At 42.2% G+C, this 19,805-nt stretch overlaps 1 protein-coding gene across 4 annotated transcripts in view; it reads right to left on the bottom strand.

The window, feature by feature from the left end:
* The window catches only part of ARHGAP5 (Rho GTPase activating protein 5), a 92,905-nt gene that overhangs the window by 46,826 nt on the left and 26,274 nt on the right, over positions 1-19,805 (bottom strand). The window lies entirely within an intron of this gene.

Below are 19,805 nucleotides of genomic sequence, written 5' to 3'. Positions count from 1 at the left end.
ATTCTGATTAGCAAACTGCAACTATGCAGTTGTCTGACCTTGCCTCACAAAGGCCTAAAATTATTCCTCGCTATGTGGCATTTGGTTTTCAGCTGGCAATGGCTGAACATACAAAATAACTGACTGCACTACCATCAAGTTCTGGGGTGCAGGAATGTTGAATTCCAGGGTAACATGCTGTCACCATGTTCCTTCGATAGTTGTTTTGGGGTTCCTGCATGATTTCCAGTAACTTACATGATTATTTTTTCTTCCAGCGTGTGGGACAATGTAATGGATTTCGTTTGACATGATCCCTTCTGGAGTATGTGAGGTGCAGAAGATGGTTCTTCAGTTTTTCCAAAGTACGTCTGCAGAGCTGTTCAGCGTATGTGAACTTTTATGCAGCGTATGTGGTAGTCAGAAGGTTCTAAAAGGTGAGTCCTCTGGGGACGGTATTTTGTTTCTTGCCTTTGCTCAGGAATTAGATGTCATTGTTAAGTTTGGTTTCCTTCTTGTTGTCGTTGTGGAGTTTCCATTCAATAGGAGCAGGCAGATTATCAAGATCTCCTAGCCAAAAATCTAAAAAGACAAGGAGGAAGAACTGGTGTTCAGACTAAGTGAAAAGAATTGGTTGATTGTACAGCAGATACCTGGCCTTTATTGTAATAGAGGCTCAGGCCTTTTGAAAAACAGGTAACAGGAACCCAGTACATTTTTTTACTAGTGGCCAGCAAGAGATGTGTTGCTTTTGGACACACTAGAAAAACCCATCCTCTTGCATGTTCTTTTATTCTTCCTCAGTGTGCCTTTATTAATTTAAGGAGGAAATCCAATAGCTGTCTGAAGTATTTGTGCTACATAAGACAACAACTGGAGCCTCAGGAGATCTGAATAATGAAAAGCACCTTGATGAATTAAGCATCTCATGAGAAAAAGTAGCTATTAGTCTGATGTAGATAAGAGAACCATGGTCTGCGAGGCCAAAATTGGAAAGTTAAAATCAAAAAGGCATAATCTCTATATAACTTCCAAGTTACTTTTACCAACAAATAGAACGAAACAAGTCAAGCACTCCTCAACTGGAAGGAAAAAAGAGTGTATCTTCCAAGACTCCACAATGAAACTTCTCTATAGGTAATTTGCAAACAAGGTTATCTTGTAGAAAGAATTATTTTGGGCTAGAAGCACAAGAATATCCTAGCTCATTTTACTTTATTTCTGTGAAGAGAGCTCTCAGCCTCATGTGGGCTGCTTCCACTAGATGTAAGTGGTCCAAAATGGAGGTCTAGATGTTACAGACATTGGCAGGATTTCTGAGTTTCTGGATCTGTTTGTTTCTAGTGCCTCCTTTCCTACTGATGTGCACAATGGTGGTGTGGTTGTTGCTGCTATAAGCAGAACTTCTAACAGCCCTCATGGAAGGACAATTTTATTGCACTTTCCAAATGATCTCATTGCCAAAAGGCTTATGCTGAAACAAGAATCTTCAAAATCACTTCGGACTAAGGGAAGGCTTGGCTACACATTGAGTTGTTCCTGATTAATTTTTCTTGATTAACTCCATGTGTAGACACGTATTCCTGAATAACGTTAGAGAATTAAGCAGAATAAATCAGTGTGTGGACTAAGGGCTTGGCTACACTTGTGAGTTACAGCGCAATAAAGTAGCCCCAGGCGCATTAGCTCACTACCTGTCCACACTGGCAAGGCACATAGAGCGCTCTGATTCCGTGGCAACAGCACTGCTGGGACTCCACCTCGGTGAGTGGAATAACGTTTGCTGCACCCTCATTGGAGCACTGCGGCGCCAGTGTGAACGAGGTGTTGCTTTACTGCGCTCTGATCAGCCTCCGGAAATCCCATAATCCCCTTAAGTCAAGTGGCCACTCTTGTCACTGTTTGGAATCACCTGTAGGAATGCAGAAATGCCCTTTGAAAGCTCTGTTTCTGACAGCCAGCTGCTTATCTGCTCCAAGACAAAGCAACCTTTAGTGTGAAATGCTGTTTGAGAGAGAGGCGGGGGAGGGGGAGATCTGCCGCTGTCTGAACTTCCAAGACAGCATGCTCATATGCTCTCCCCCCCCCACATACACACAACACACTCCCTGTCACACTCCACTCCACCCCCCTCCATTTGAAAAGCACGTTGCAGCCACTTGCATGCTGGGATAGTTGCCCATAATGCATCGCTCCCAATGCAGCTGAAAGTGCCACAAATGTACCACGCCAGTGCGCTTGAAGCTGTGGAGAGACTGCAGCGCTTTCCCCACTGCACTCTACGAAGGTTGGTTTAACTCAAAGCGCTCTAAATCTGCAAGTGTAGCCATGCCCTAAGTGTTTTCCCATCTGAGCATCTCACAGAGAAACAGAGAAAACTACATACTGCACAAGGGGTATTTAGCCCTCAATCACCACTGAGAGGAGATTAGTCACAAAGCAAAGTCCTGAATAATAAAACAAAATGGGAGTCTTACAACTGGAGGTGAGGAATGAGAAAGGTGAAAGATTAAGCCTCAAATCTGAGGCTTACTTGTCTTATTCTTTGAAACGATTGGTAAGAAAACTGGCGCTGAAAGTAAAATAATTCTGAATGTACATAATTGAATTATTTTGTAATTTTCTCCTTTTTCTATTTCTGCCATCAAAATTGCCACTTCAGAGCATTCCACGTGATTTCTGTACAATATGTCAATGCCTGTAACAGAAGAGAAAAGAAAATTGCCAGACCTTGGCATACCAAGACAGCAAGTGTTCCTTACAAATTCAGAAAGGACCCGGAAGGAATGCTAAGAACCACTATACTAAGTCACTGGAAAAATCAATAGCAGTTTAGAACTCTAAGGAAAGCTTCATGTAATGTTGGTGTCAAACATCAAGAGTAAAATCTTGCTTGGGAGATGGGGGAAGAAGCTGGCAAAATCCAACCACTCTACTTTAAAAACTTAGGATATCACACTGCTCTGAAAACAGATTTGCTTTAACATTTATTTTTGCTTACCTGTCATAATACAGAAGCTTTAGTAAATGGAGTAAATGCTTGTTTTACGGCATGTTTTAAATATCAGTATCTTTGCAGAAGTTCCGGTTGTTTATTCTTACAGCAATTACTCACTGAATAACCTTAAGGAGGCAGTACAAATGGAAAGGGTGGATGGTGAAGCTATTTTCAGGGTGGATAAAAATCAATTATTTAAAAAAAATCAGATTTTTTTTTTATTTAAATCTGATTTTTTAAATAATTTTTTCTGCAAAAAGCATTTTATCTAAAGATAGTTTTAAGATACATTATAGCTCAAAGATACCTCATCATGGAATAGGGATTATAAATTCTAATTCTGTAGCATTCGACAATATATTCATGTAATGTTTAAGAAAAAATTGGAAAATGAGTTCATATAGCTCATGGATTAGGGACCCAATCTTACGGGGTTCGAGGGGCTTCTGTAGAGATTAAACTAAATAATCTTTCTATCTACCCAATGAGACACAGTGCTCAGTCTAAAAGATACCATAAGAGATGCTTCATTTTGCAGTTCTCAAACTGTGGATTTGTGTCTCCAGAGATAACAGCAAAAGTGTTTTAAAATAAATAAATAATATATAGAGGTGAGAAATAACAGACCTCAACCCTATTGTCCCTCTGCAAATTTGTGTATGCAGAGTCAATCCCTTACCTCTCTCTAAAAGTGCAAAGTTTCAAAAAGTTGGGGGCAGAATAGATCTGGACAAGGAGAAGAAGTCTGGAGATAAATGTGAGAAGGGAGGGATAGGCAGCAGAAACAAAAAAGTGAAGCTGTTTGAGCAGCATATTCCAGAAGTCTTGAGGTCTTTCTGAGTGTAGCCTTCATTGATTTGAGATCTACCATACCATTCTCCCACTAGCAGGGGAAACCTATAATGGCAGCAGGCCATAAAACAGACACAGTTTGGGAATATTTTAAAGAAGTTCCTCTACCTGTGGGTAAGACAGGCATGCGTGCAAAATGCAAACAGTGCAACAAAGAAATGCAAGGCCTGCTTGCCTGAATGAAACATCATCATGAGAAGTGTTCCTTCTCAGGAGGAAGCTGCATTGATGAGGATGAAAGGAACATGTCTGAACATGCAGGATCTTCAGGTTGGTAAACTTTTTTATTTCATACTTCTTTCTTAAGGACTGCCTGTCTTCCTTCTGGACTATTCTAATTCTCATGTTTGAGCAAAAAAATATAGTTGTTACTCTATGGTACTATAATTTTAGATGCAATTGTGATAAAAAAAATAAATAGCTGAAACAGGCAGATCTTCCTTTTACAATTTCACCTTTAAAGGAGTACTGAGTGTCAGTGAATGCAATGAGTAATACTAAATGAGCAGTGTGGTAATAATAATTAAATAACTGCGTTGACTTATTTTGTTTAGGAGAATCCATCCTCAACATACAGGATTCTGAAGACTATCCACCTTCAAGATCACCATCATTTTCTATAGTTTCAGAGTTATCTGCCAATGACAGTATTTCAGTCACATCATGTATGTCACATAACCACAGTATATCACCTGTAGCAAAAAGGAAAAAAAAAATCTCCATCATCCAGAAACAACCATAGATAAGTTTGTGATAAGAACCAGCAGACTACAAAAAGTGGTAATTGATGAAAAAATTGCCCTGTTTCTTTATGCAACAAACTCTCCTTTCCGTATAATTGAGAACCCACACTTCATTAACATGGCTCAGTCATCAAGACCAGGATACAGTCCACCCAACAGAGCAGTGTCACAGGCAAATTGCTGGATAAAGTGTATGAAAGAGAAACTGAGCAGTGTGCAAAAGGTCTAGAGCAGTGGTTCCCAAACTTTAACAGCCTGCAAACAAACCCCTTTCACTAAATTGTGAAATCTCGTAAGCCCCCTCCTAAAAATGAGTATTTCCAGGGATTTAAGTTTAAATTTCCTCCGCATTCCGTGGGGCTCCTGCTGCTGGATCCCGCTGATCACCCCAGTCAACTGAGCTCCATTGAGCTTGGGCTGCAGGTCCCACTGACCACCAGGGCTCGGACTGCCAGCCCCAACTGCCTGGCCCCACTCTCCCTGGGCTTGAGCTGCCAGTCCCATGCAAAGCGCTGGGGTTCAGGCTGCCGGCTCCTCCGCTGACAGGGGTAGGGCTCGGGCTGCCAGCCCAAACTGCCCGGCCCCACTCTCCCTGGGGCTCAGGCTGTTTGCCCTATAACCGGGTCCCACCTGATGCCTCCAATGCCCGGGGGCCTCTGGCCGCCATTCGTGAAATTATTCTGGCGAACCCCCTGTAATGTTCGCAGAACCCAGGGGTTCACGAACTCCAGTTTGGGAACCACTGGTCTAGAGGGTAAAATTGTTAACCTGAGTCTTGATGGGTGGAGCAACGTCCACAATGATCCTGTTGTACGTGCTTGTGTGACAACAGAAAAAGGGAATGTCTTCCTTACAGAAACAATTGATACATCACGAAATGCACACACAGCAGCAGAATACTTAAAAGAAGTAGCAGTAAAAGCTATAACAAACTGTGAAAAAAAATTCAAATGTCCAGTACACAGCTTGGTCACAGACAATGCTGCAAATGTATCCAAGATGAGAAGAAATTATTTAGAAGAGAGTCCCAAACTAATAACATATGGTTGCAGTGCTCATTTGATGCACACTTCCTAGCCAAAGACTTCAGTGTTCCAGAAATAAAGGCTAATGTTGTTGAAAATGCAAAAATACTTCTGTAACAACCACTTTGCAGCAGCTGCTCTGAAAAAAGGGGGAGAAACCAAGCTAACTCTCCCACAAGACGTGCGATGGAACTCAGTAGTGGACTGTTTTGAGCACTACATCAAGAACGAGCTTAATCGGATGAGTTTGTGAACAAAATTGTGAAAAAATAGATGGCACTGTCACAGCCAAAGTTCTCAACACTGGGCTTAAGAGATGTGTTGAACACATGCCGAGTACCCCGAAGCCTATTTCTGTAGCCTTGAACAAAATGCAGGGAAATAGCTGTTTTATTGCTGATGCTGTTAAAATTTGGAAGAAACTGAGTGAGATCTTAAAAACAGAAATATGCAATGACAGAGTTAAATTACAAGCATTAAAAAAACAAATGGGACAAGCACTATCTCCAGCTCATTTTCTTGCAAATATTCTCAATACTCGGTACCAGGTAACTGCTGAAGAAGAGGAGTTGGCTATGACATGGACATCCAGCAATCACCCCTCCATAATGCCAAAGTATAATAAACTTCAGAGCTAAGGGTGAACCATTCAAGATATATATGTTTGCTAATGATGTTTTAAAGAAAGTCACATTAGTGAACTGGTGGAAGTCACTTAAGCACTCGGATTCAGAGACTGTTGAAGTGATAATCTCACTTTTAACAGCAGTACCTTTTTCTGCCAGTGTAGAAAGAATATTTTCTTCTTTTTGGACTAATTCATTCCAAATTGAGAAATCCTTTGGGACCTGAAAAAGCAGGAAAGCTTGTTTTTCTTTTCCAGATTATGAACAAACAGGAAAATGAAGTGAAGACGACTGAGTTAGCTGCAGAAGCCAATATTTTAAGTTTCTCATGTTGACGTGGCTGACGTAGTCAATTTAATTTTTGCTGTTTTTTTTTTAAATATTTCATTTAACTATTTTAGTTAAAAACACGTTTAAAAAAACAAATCTGATTTTAAAAAACTTAAATGTTTAACTAAATTCAAAAATTCATATGCTTGTTTTGATAAAATATTATATGTTTGTGGTTGAAGAAAAAAATCCAGAATACTTAACGTTGTTGTTTTAGTTAAATAAAGCAATGTAAATGGCTGACTGGTGATGTTTTCTTCCTAATACAGCATGGCAAGAAAATCCTCCAAATATTAAATGATTAACCTGTTGAATTAAAGATCACCTCCCAGTGACACCATAAATATCTGCTTCAATTACCTTTGGTAAATGAAATAAGCGAACAATCATTCATTTTCTGATACAGCTGTAAAACTAATCTGAAAAGCTTTCAAAATAAATCACTTTAAAAATGTATAATCTGTACCTTCTAAAAATGAAACCTACGTCTATCTCTCAGTTGTGAAGAATATGTATTAAGGTTATAACCATCAACATTATGTTATGTAGAAATCCATGATTAAATCGAGTCTTCCTGACTAGTGATTTAAACCATGATTTAAATCAAATCCACCCTGGCTATTTTCAATCTCTCTTCAGTCATTTCAAAAGCTCAGTGCTATACTAGGACTCCTCAACGCTAATACTAAATATGTCTAGTTGGCAGCCGGTGTCAAGTGGAGTGCCCCAGGGGTCGGTCCTGGGGCCGGTTTTGTTCAATATCTTCATTAATGATCTGGAGGATGGTGTGGATTGCACCCTCAGCAAGTTTGCAGATGACACTAAACTAGGAGGAGTGGTAGATACACTGGAGGGCAGGGATAGGATACAGAGGGACCTAGACAAATTGGAGGATTGGGCCAAAAGAAATCTGATAAGGTTCAATAAGGATAAGTGCAGGATCCTGCACTTAGGACGGAAGAACCCAATGCACAGCTACAGACTAGGGACCGAATGGCTAGGCAGCAGTTCGGCAGAAAAGGACCTAGGGGTGACAGTGGACGAGAAGCTGGATATGAGTCTGCAGTGTGCCCTTGTTGCCAAGAAGGCCAAAGGCGTTTTGGGATGTATAAGTAGGGGCATAGCAAGCAGATCGAGGGACGTGATCGTTCCCCTCTATTCGACAGTGGTGAGGCCTCATCTGGAGTACTGTGTCCAGTTTTGGGCCCCACACTACAAGAAGGATGTGGATAAACTGGAGAGAGTCCAGCGAAGGGCAACAAAAATGATTAGGGGTCTGGAACACATGACTTTTGAGGAGAGACTGAGGGAACTGGGATTGTTTAGTCTGCAGAAGAGAAGAATGAGGGGGGATTTGATAGCTGCTTTCAACTACCTGAGAAGTGGTTCCAGAGAGGATGGTTCTAGACTATTCTCAGTGGTAGAAGAGGACAAGACAAGGAGTAATGGTCTCAAGTTGCAGTGGGGGAGGTTTAGGTTGGATATTAGGAAAATCTTTTTCACTAGGAGGGTGGTGAAACACTGGAATGCGTTACCTAGGGAGGTGGTAGAATCTCCTTCCTTAGAAGTTTTTAAGGTCAGGCTTGACAAAGCCCTGGCTGGGATGATTTAGTTGGGGATTGGTCCTGATTTCGAGAAGGGGGTTGGACTAGATGACCTCCTGAGGTCCCTTCCAACCCGGATATTCTATGATTCTATGTTCTGTACTTGGAAGTTTGAACCTAAAGACACGAAGGAGGAAAACAGAATTAAACATATGGCCAAATGGCTTTCAGTATCTTAGCCTTCAGTTGTATGTATTTATATTATTTTAGTTCAATTAGATAACTAAAACTTGAAAGCCATGCAGCATGGGACCACTGAGACTGCCTCATAGGTAGATATGCCCGTGACTCCTAATACTGTTACAGCTATCAAACCCAACAATTGTATAACACCTGCTGAATCAGACAAATCTTTTCCTTCCTCAACAATGAGAGAAATGATACAGCCTTGTGAGGGAGGGATAGCTCAGTGGTTTGAGCATTGGCCTGCTAAACCCAGGGTTGTGAGTTCAATCTTTGAAGGAGCTATTTAGGGATCTGGGAAAAAATTGGGGATTGGTCCTGCTTTGAGCAGGGGGTTGGACTAGATGACCTCCTGAGGTCCCTTCCAACCCTGATATTCCAGGATTAAAAGCACTGGACTGTTACTCAGAAAATTCTTGGTTAATTTTCCATGTCCACTGCAGATTTCCTGTGACCTTCAACATGTCAATCTCTCTACACCTAAAGACAGGTTTCAGAGTAGCAGCCGTGTTAGTCCATATTCACAAAAAGAAAAGGAGTACTAGTGGCACCTAAGAGACTAACCAACGTATTTGAGCATAAGCTTTCGTGAGCTACATCTGATGAAGTGAGCTGTAGGTCACGAAAGCTTATGCTCAAATACACTGGTTAGTCTCTAAGGTGCCACTAGTACTCCTTTTCTTTCTACACCTAAAAACTCCCAATCTGTAAAATGGGTTAATCATACTTTTCTCCCACTCTTTGTCTTGTCTATATAAACAGTTAAGTTTCTTGGTCCAGAGATTACATCTCGTGTAACCCAATCCCAGTTAGGGCTGCTAGGCACTGCTGTAATACAAAGAATATATAATAGTGTCATGATCCACACAGGAAGACAGGTGTATCCTGATACATCTGGGGCAGGAAGTCTTTCAGTTGGGGTGTGGCAAGCAGGACTCTTAAGCAATGCCCAAGGTACAATGAAGCAAAATCACTTGCTTTCTGGCACATTTGGAGCAGTACATTGGAAATTCTGGATCAGCCTCAAACACATTTAAAATAAAGATTTTAACTAAATACACAAAGGAGTATAATCCAAATAGTACTTGTTTTGTTAATATGCTTTTCCTAAATTTTTCAATGTTCCACCTACTTTTGTATTGACAATATAAAACTGCATTGCAGAATTTATGTGGGGGAAAATCTAACCAATTCTTGTAATTCTGTATTAGGAATGAAGTCCCATGCAGAGATTCAGAACAGAGCACCCTGCCTGCTCAGAAACACAGACTGCCAGGAATGTATTACCTCAACTTGCCATTTTCTGCACTGTCTCCCCAGTGACACACAGACGAGTTCAAGACTATTGTCAAGATTTTCAGAGTCCTAGGTGACAGAATGCTTCTCTGTCCATGACAACCTCCCATGACAGCGACACTGGTACAATGAAACTGTTGATCTATATGGCAAACTTATGACTGCAAGAACAGAACTTTCATGGGAGCCAAATCAAGACAATGGAACTCACTGCCAGATGAAATAAGAATAACCAGCATTAGCAGAATTCAGAGCTAAGTGCAAAACTCACTTAATCCAAGCTTTCCTGCAATAATACCGTCAACTTTTAGCAACTACAAATGTTACAAAAATTTATTCATTTTTATGTAAAAGCTTCCTTTTAGTAGGAAGGTCTACTAAACCTTGCAGTCAATCTTCAGCCTATGTGCTGATCTGAGGAGAGAATCAGACCTGTCAGCCACTGGCAGTAAAGAAGTGGTCCTTGTCCTGGATAGACCAATGGTTTGAAAACTCACACATCTAAGAATACTGTAATTATAACTAGAAGTCAACGTGAACATTTGTAACAGTGAACTCTAACACAGAAACTATGAATTTGCAGTTCTCTAATGAAGATCTTAAGAATTTTCTCCTCCACTTTAACAGCTACCAGTTTGTAGAATAACAATGTTTTAGCCCAGGATAAACTAGATCTGATGAGATTCTCAGATAAACACATAAGTTTTCCTATACAAAAGGAAGGTTAATAAGTAGAGCATAATTTTAGCACACTGTGTAGTCAGAGTGGGAGATAAAAATGTTAAGAACTGTACATACAATTTACATCTGTTTCCACCTTACAGAGATACTACAGTAGACTATACTTTAGTGCTAAATGCAGTTTCAGTTAAACTAACATGCCCACTTTCCAGAAATTTGAGAGAGTGGGACGTCCTTGATTTTTCACCTATGTAGATAAAACTGCAGGATCCTAACATGTTAAGTCCCTTCCTTACCTCAGTAGAAGTGTGGCAATTATCCAAAAAGGGCCATATTTTTGGAATTTAATATACCCACCATATACACACCCACATCGTATAGGATTTGAAAGTTTATTTTCTGTATGTTTAGATGAGATCTGATGTGGAGCTGCCAAGTGGTGCCAGTAGAAGAGGTGAAACAATGGTACCCATAATAAGAAAGGGTCTTTTTTTTTTTTGCACAGTTCCAGAAACATTGCAACATGACTACTGACTATAGTTATTACCGATTACATTAATCTCAACACCTTAATGTGGTATTTATTGGTCAAAGCTCCCAAATGACAGCATATTAAGAGATTTTTAGTGGTTTTGAATGGTCAAGGGTTTCCCACCCTGTCCCCCCAAAAAGATTAAACTGTTTAGCATGTGTCAAAAATAGCAAATAACATTTTGCAACATATTAACATGAAATATTTGCACATTGCATATTCTTAATTGTTGAAATATTTCACAAGTGATTATAACAGTTTTCTATATTTGCAACTGAACACTGCTGACCAGATCAGCCTCAAACTAAAGGTTATGCATCAGGAGCATGCGTTCTCATAGCTCGCACAGCATAGCTGGCAGATATAAATGTATGTGAATTCCAAACGTAATGCTTCTCGATTTGTAAGCTTTTGTTCATAAATGCATCCTCTAGTCTTCTTAAGGCACGCCTACACTACGGCAGGGATCGACACAATGAGATCGATCCACAGGCAGTCGACGTAGCGGGCCTACTAAAACCTGCCAAATCGACTGCATATCACTCTCCAGTTGACCCCGTTCTCTACCCCTGACGAGAAGAGTAAGTTAAGTCAAGGGGAGATTTTCTCCTGTTGACCCCCTGCGGTGTAGACTCTGAGGTAACTCAACCTAAGGTACGTCGACTCTACTTATGTTATTCATGTACCTGAAGTTGCGTAGCATACGTTGACTTACTGCAGTAGTCCAGACATAGCCTTAGTACAAGATTTTAATTTGTAATAGCCTGTGCATGCACTACTAGATTTTGAAATATTCTAGAGACTAGCTCTTTAATTCTGTGTCACTTATGCACAGGTCAGTATTAGTGTTATGCATGACAATACACAGCTTCACAGTATGAATATGCAAAAGCTATTCATAATAGAGAAAGAAGTGGCCCAACAAGAAGTAGTGAAGACAACGTTCACAAACGTTCACGATGTGATGGAGAGACTGCCGAGACTCATCAAGCCCTCGGATCGCTACCCCTTCCTGCTTTTCCACGTGGGCACCAATGATACTGCCAAGAATGACCTGGAGCAGATCACTGCAGACTACGTAGCTCTGGAAAGAATAATAAAGGAGTTTGAGGCGCAAGTGATGTTCTTGTCCATCCTCCCAGTGGAAGGAAAAGGCCTGTGTAGAGACCGTCGAATCGTGAAAGTCAACGAATGGCTACACAAGTGGTGTCAGAGAGAAGGCTTTGGATTCTTTGACCATGGGATGGTGTTCCAAGAAGGAGGAGTGCTAGGCTCCACCTAACGAAGAGAGGGAAGAGCATCTTCGCAAGCAGGCTGACTAACCTAGTGAGGAGGGCTTTAAACTAGGTTCACCGGGAGAAGAAGACCAAAGCCTTGAGGTAAGTGGGGACATGGGAGGAAGCACGAGCAGGAGAGTGCGAGAGGGGAGGGCTCCTGCCTCATACTAAGAAAGCAGGACAAACAGCAAGTTATCTCAAGTGCCTATACACAAATGCAAGAAGCCTGGGAAACAAGCAGGGAGAATTGGAAGTCCTGGCACAGTCAAGGAATTATGATGTCATTGAAATAACAGAGACTTGGTGGGATAACTCACATGACTGGAGTACTGTCATGGATGGATATAAACTGTTCAGGAAGGACAGGCAGGGCAGAAAAGGTGGGGGAGTTGCACTGTATGTAAGGGAGCAGTATGACTGCTCAGAGCTCAAGTATGAAACTGCAGAAAAACCTGAGAGTTTCTGGATTAAGTTTAGAAGCGTGAGCAACAAGGGTGATGTCGTGGTGGGAGTCTGCTATACACCACCGGACCAGGGAGATGAGGTGGATGAGGCTTTCTTCCGGCAACTCACGGAAGTTACTAGATCGCAGGCCCTGGTTCTCATGGGAGACTTGAATCACCCTGATATCTGCTGGGAGAGCAATACAGCGGTGCACAGATAATCCAGGAAGCTTTTGGAAAGTGTAGGGGACAATTTCCTGGTGCAAGTGCTGGAGGAACCAACTAGGGCAGAGCTCTTCTTGACCTGCTGCTCACAAACCGGGAAGAATTAGTAGGGGAAGCAAGAGTGGATGGGAACCTGGGCGGCAGTGACCATGAGATGGTTGAGTTCAGGATCCTGACACAGAGGGAAAAAAAGGAGAGCAGCAGAATACGGACCCTGGACTTCAGAAAAGCAGACTTTGACTCCCTCAGGGAACTGATGGGCAGGATTCCCTGGGAGAATAACATGAGGGGGAAAGGAGTCCAGGAGAGCTGGCTGTATTTTAAAGAATCCTTATTGAGGTTACAGGGACAAACCATCCCGATGTGTAGAAAGAATAGTAAATATGGCAGGCGACCCAGCTTGCCTTAACAGTGAAATCCTTGCTGTTAAGGATTGTGATCTTAAACACAAAAAAGAAGCTTACAAGAAGTGGAAGATTGGACAAATGACCAGGGAAGCGTACAAAAATATTGCTCGGGGATGCAGGAGTGTAATCAAGAAGGCCAAATCACACCTGGAGTTTCAGCAAGCAAGAGATGTTAAGAGTAACAAGAAGGGTTTCTTCAGGTATGTTAGCAACAAGAAGAGAGTCAAGGAAAGTGTGGGCCCCTCACTGAATGAGGGAGGCAACCTAGTGATAGAGGATGTGGAAAAAGCTAATGTACTCAATGCTTTTTTTGCCTCTGTCTTCACAAACAAGATCAGCTCCCAGATTACTGCACTGGGCAGCACAGCATGGGGAGGAGGTGACCAGCCCTCTGTGGAGAAAGAACTGGTTCAAGACTATTTAGAAAAGCTGGACAAGCACAAGTCCATGGGGCTGGATGCGCTGCATCCGAGAGTGCTAAAGGAGTTGGCGGATGTGATTGCAGAGCCATTGGCCATTATCTTTGAAAACTCATGGTGATCGGGGGAGGTCCCGGACAATTGGAAAAAGGCTAATGTAGTGCCCATCTTTTAAAAAGGGAAGAAGGAGGATCCTGGGAACTACAGGCCAGTCAGCCTCACCTCAGTCCCTGGAAAAATCATGGAGCAGGTCCTCAAGGAATCAATTCTGAAGCACTTAGAGGAGAGGAAAGTGATCAGGAACAGTCAGAATGGATTCACCAAGGGCAAGTCATGCCTGACTAAACTAATTGCCTTCTATGACGACATAACTGGCTCTGTGGATGAGGGGAAAGCAGTGGATGTGTTGTTCCGTGACTTTAGCAAAGCTTTTGACACCGTCTCCCACAGTATTCTTGCCAGCAAGTTAAAGAAGTATGGGCTGGATGAATGGACTATAAGGTGGACAGAAAGCTGGCTAGATTGTTGGGCTCAACGGGTAGTGATCAATGGCTCCATGTCTAATTGGCAGCTGGTGTCAAGTGAAGTGCCCCAAGGGTCGGTCCTGGGGCCGGTTTTGTTCAATATTTTCATTAATGATCTGGAGGATGGTGTGGATTGCACCCTCAGCAAGTTTGCAGATGACACTAAGCTGGGAGGAGAGGTAGATACGCTGGAGGGTAGGGATAGGATACAGAGGGACCTAGACAAATTAGAGGATTGGGCCAAAAGAAATCTGTTGAAGTTCAGCAAGGACAAGTGCAGAACCCTGCACTTAGGACGGAAGAATCCCATGCACCGCTACAGACTAAGGACCGAATGACTAGGCAGCAGTTCGGCAGAAAAGGACCTAGGGGTTACAGTGGACGAGAAGCTGGATATGAGTCAACAATGTGCCATTGTTGCCAAAAAGGCCAATGGCATTTTGGGATGTATATGTAGGGGCATTGCCAGCAGATTGGGGGACATGATCGTTCCGCTCTATTCGACAGTGGTGAGGCCTCATCTGGAGGACTGTGTCCAGTTTCGAGCGCCACGCTACAAGAAGGATGTGGAAAAATTGGAAAGAGTCCAGCAGAGAGCAACAAAAATGATTAGGGGATTGGAACACATGAGTTATGAGGAGAGGCTGAGGGAACTGGGATTGTTTAGTCTGCAAAAAAGAAAAAAAAGAGTAGGGATTTGATAGCTGCTTTCAACTACCTGAAATGGGGTTCCAAAGAGGATGGATCTAGACTGTTCTCAGTGGTAGCAGATGACAGAATGAGGAGTAATAGTCTCAAGTTGCAGTGGGGGAGGTTTAGTTGAATATTAGGAAAAACTTTTTCACAAGGAGGGTGGTGAAGCACTGGAATGCGTTACCGAGTGAGGTGGTGGAATCTTCTTCCTTAGAAGTTTTTAAGGTCAGGCTTGACAAAGCCCTGGCTGGGATGATTTAGTTGGGGATTGTCCTGCTTTGAGCAGGGGGTTGGACTAGATGACCTCCTGAGGTCCCTTCCAACCCTGAAATTCTATGATTCTATGGTTCTCTGAACTGAAGAGGGATGCAAAGCATGTTACAGCTCTTACCAACCATGTTATTAACAATCTGACAAACCCACTGATCCTGAATCACATCTAGAAGTGAATATCAGCATATCTACCAGACTGCATGTAACATCAGATATACAAGAGACTCTACTGACAACAGCAGGTGTTGGTGAAGAACAAATGGAGAGATTGGTGAGAAGTACACTTGATTCTGATGGGACATCTAGCTTCTTCAGCTCAGTCAAGAAAATCTGTCATCAAAACATCTGCTGACATGGCCAAGAAGACCAAATTTGAAGTCTAGCAAGGGAAGGAGAATCACATTTCTGGACTGATAGCTACTTGCTTCCACAGAGCCCTGTCCTTAGCAAGACAAAGATGTGTCAATGGGAACTGTCCTTAGGCACATATGTCAGACAGAGCTAAATTAGGGCATCAACTAGGAGTTCAAGCTGAAAGAATCCATGAGCTAAAAACCCACAAGAAAATAATCCACAGTATACATAAGCGATGCCATAGCCATCACACCAATGATGGCTGGAGACAAACTCCACACTTTCGATGAATTGGCTGCTGCGCATTTTATGCATGTCCTAAAAGGATTAATTCTGTAATCCAAGTCTTTGAAAGATATGACAATAGTATCTCTAAAAAATGCAGAAAGACGGCACAAGACAGGATATAAGGTTAAGCTGCAAGCAATATCAAGTGATTGGTGGATGCTCTGTGCCTCCATGGACACCCTTTGACATTCAACAAGCAGTCACCTGTAAAATTCCCCAGTTAATATAGGGTTCAAAATGCACCTGAGAGTGAAGGAGCACACCCAGTACAAAACCACTCCTTCCTGGTGGACACTTTCCCTGTTATTAAGTAGCAAAGTCCATCACCAGCAAAAGTGCTGAAGAAGCCCAAGACTTATACAGTACAGTAACTCCTCACTTAATGTTGTAGTTATGTTCCTGAAAAATGTGACTAAGTGAAACAATGTTAAGCGAATCCAATTTCCCCATAAGAAGGAATGTAAATGGGGGGATTAGGTTCCAGCAAAAAATTTTTTGGCCATACAATACAGTACTATAGTTGGGTGATGCCCCCGCCTTACCCCACACAGGCACAGCCCACTGGCACTGGAGACAATGAGGCAAGCAAGGAGGCTGAAGGTGCTGTAGGCTAGGAGAAGCACATTGCGCAGCAGCAGCTTCCCCGACTCTGCAAGCACCAGGGGCAGGGGGCCCAACCCTCAGCCCGCCCACTCTACCTCTTTCCCCAAGCCCCTACCCTTAACCCACCTCTTCTCCCCCGCACTTTCCCCCTTTACTCCACAGGCCGCATCCTCACTCCTCCCCCCTCCCTCCTGCCTGCAGCAATCAGTTGGCTCGCAACGGTCAGAGGGCAGGAGGGTGGGGGAAGGAGCAAGGACTCAGCACGCAGCCTCCCCCCTTCCTCCCGCCCGTGGCAATCAGCTAGTCTGCAGCATTTGGGAGGCAAGGGAGGGAGGGGGAGCCTGCGCGCTGAGTCCTCGCTCCTCCCCCCTCCCTCCTCCCTCCTGAATGCCACAAGCCAGCCGATTGCCATGGGCAGGAAAAGGGGGAGGCGTTGATCCGCAGGGTCTGCCGGAGGGCAGGAGGCACTATGAGGGTGCGGGGGGCGTAGGGGAGCGGATGGGGGGCTGTCAGCTGTGGACAAAGTAGGCAGCCAAACGATGTTCTAGTGAAGCATTGCACAACTTTAAATGGAACATGTTCTGTAATTGACCAGGGATGTAAGATTGAAACAACATTAAGTGAGAGGATGTTAAGTGGGGAGTTACTGTACTTAAGAGGAAGCAGTCAGAAGAATGTTTCTGCATGCTGTATATGCCAATATGGGTTTTGGGCCTCTTGGTGTCAAAGGAACCGTAGTAATTAGGTCACATGACAGATGTTTTACTCCTTGCTGTTCATTCTTTTAAAAAATTGAACACAGATATATGGACTGTAACAGTCACCACTATCAGCACAACTGACAAGCTTCAATTCATATCTGTGCATGCAATTTGTGATGCACTCACTCCTGACTTCTGCAACGTACTTCCTGCTGTACACGCATTAACAGGATGTGACTGTCATCCTTATTTGGTATGGGGGGTGGGGGGGAGAATCTGTGTTTAATGCTGTTAAAACAAATGTAGCTTACCACTTCAGAGTCCTGCCAAGTAGGGAAAGACTGACAGACAAGCTGCAATTTCTGCAGCAAGGAAGTTGGTAGGAGTGCTGTATGACCAGAGCGAAAAAGAAAAGGAGACCCACAGAGATCTGAATTGCTCGTGCCTCAATCTAGCCATCAAAAAGGACAAATCACTGGCCAAATTCCCACTACATGAGGACAGTTTTGAAAAGCATGTCAAAAGAGCACCATGGCAAACAAAGATTTGGATGTCTCTGTGCACCGGAGCCCCCTCCCACACTCCGAACCCCTCAGCCCCAGCCCAGAGCCTGCGCCTACTCCCAAACCCAACCCCTATCCCAGCCCAGATCTAGAACGAAGATCTGCTCCAGGGTCTGTAAGAGGAATGACAAAAGGAAAGACTATTGCCTGAGTGGGGAAAGGATAGATATTCCCCCCCCCCTTTTTTTTTTTTTTTTACTGGAAGGAAGTAGCTTTTGATCCAGGACATCCCCAAACACATTTCCTTTCAAAGCGGGTGGCAGTGAGACAGAACTAAGCCTGAAATTCTCCTTCTGGAACCCAATCCATAACATACTTCTGAAATTTAAGGTGCTATCAGTAGAATAGATATGGCCAAATCAAATGCTGCTTCCTGTAGAATATCTGCAACCAACTGAATGCCCAATCCACATCAGCACTTTCTGAGTCTCCTCTTTTGAGAGGCCACCACAAGCCAAGAGACTGACTAAAATATATGATCCCTTCCAAGGCAGAAAAGGGATTGGTTAATGAGGGCAGGTTACTGGCTGAGAACATAAAGATGGCAAGTCTTTTCCAGCTGATTGAAAGTGAGCTGTAGCTCACGAAAGCTTATGCTCAAATAAATTTGTTAGTCTCTAAGGCGCCACAAGTCCTCCTTTTCTTTTTGCGGATACAGACTAACACGGCTGCTACTCTGAAACCTGTGATAAAAGGAAGAGTAACCCACTTCCCAAATCATTAGAGCTTTCCCTCCCACCCCCGCCCAAAGCAGAAGTCATATTTTCATCCCCTGTGTTTGATAACAATTATAGTTTGAATACTCCAGGTATTAGGATGTTATTTTTATCGATTTCTTTAAATTAACTTTTCTCAGAGAATTGAAAGTGCTCTCACAAAATTAAACGTCCAATTTCTCATTTGACAGCTGAAAGACTTATGAATATGCAAGAGTTTATTTAGATAAGATTGCATATTACCTATCTGTAGACTTTCTAAAAATTAATTTTTCCAAAATATCTGTTGATAAAAAAGTTATTTTAACTTAAAAAAAGGAGTACTTGTGGCACCTTAGAGAGTAACAAATTAGGTGCCACAAGTACTCCTTTTCTTTTTGCAGATACAGACTAACACGACTGCTACTCTGAAACCTTATTTTAACTTAGAACATTTTATTCCCATTTTTAAGAGAACATTTTTGATTTGGGCAATGGATTCACCACCACCGAACATATTCATTTGCCATACTCTGGTAACATTTGCAAGCCAACATCAAGTAGATTACTGTTATACAGTGCCTTCTCTCTCTCTCTTTTTTGGGGTGGGGGTCAAACACCAGCTCTTGCCTTCAGGCATGGAAGCCATGAAAGAAGAGTGTTAGAGACAGACAATTCAGTTTCTTAATTCTCTGATGCCACAAAAGGTCAATGCCTGATCAATTCATCTAATGTATGTACATCATATCAATGCCATGTATAACAGATGGAACTTCTCCATGGTGATGACTATTAGTCATACCACCTGTAGTAGCTCTCTTAGAAACATTACAATAGCACATACTAAACAGCATTTCTATTACTGATAAAAATATCCAGTTTCATTTTACTAGCAATAGACATACTTTGTCACCCTACGATCAATGGGATGCTACGGGGGATAAGAATGCTGGCCAATATGAATCAGTAACATCTTAGTATGATACTTCCACCGGCCTAAAAAAAAATACCAAACAGATTAAGTATGTGTGTTATGTTGTATTACAGAATGTGCATGCATATACTGTCTTCAAATATTTTTCACTATTAGAGAATTCTCAGAAGTGTTAAACTGGACTACACAATCAAATTATTTTTCTTTCAATGTACTGCATGAACAGTAATTTCTACATGAAAAATGTTAAATATCATAAGAAAACTACTAAGAAGAGCATTATTTTGTCAATTTAAAAAGAAAATTTAAGTTGGTAGAAAGGATTTTATTGAACAAATTGCACTCATATTAAAATCAAGCAATTGTTTTCGCCACCTGAAAAATGTGGATTGAGTTTTTTTAATATATGATTATGCAAAATATATTAGCGACAATCATGGTGCCATTGTGTTAAAGTTCTAAATAATTCTACTGACATTAAAAATGAAGCTAGCCACTTATTTAAAGAGCTGCAGTGGCTATATTTAAAAATTGTGTGTGTAAATACCCATAAAACC

Source organism: Caretta caretta, chromosome 6 (genome assembly GCF_965140235.1).
Source record: "Caretta caretta isolate rCarCar2 chromosome 6, rCarCar1.hap1, whole genome shotgun sequence".
In the NCBI taxonomy this organism is placed as follows: Eukaryota; Metazoa; Chordata; order Testudines; family Cheloniidae; genus Caretta; species Caretta caretta.
The sequence above is the reverse complement of the archived record's forward strand: the minus strand, read 5'-3'. Positions and strand labels throughout refer to the sequence as shown.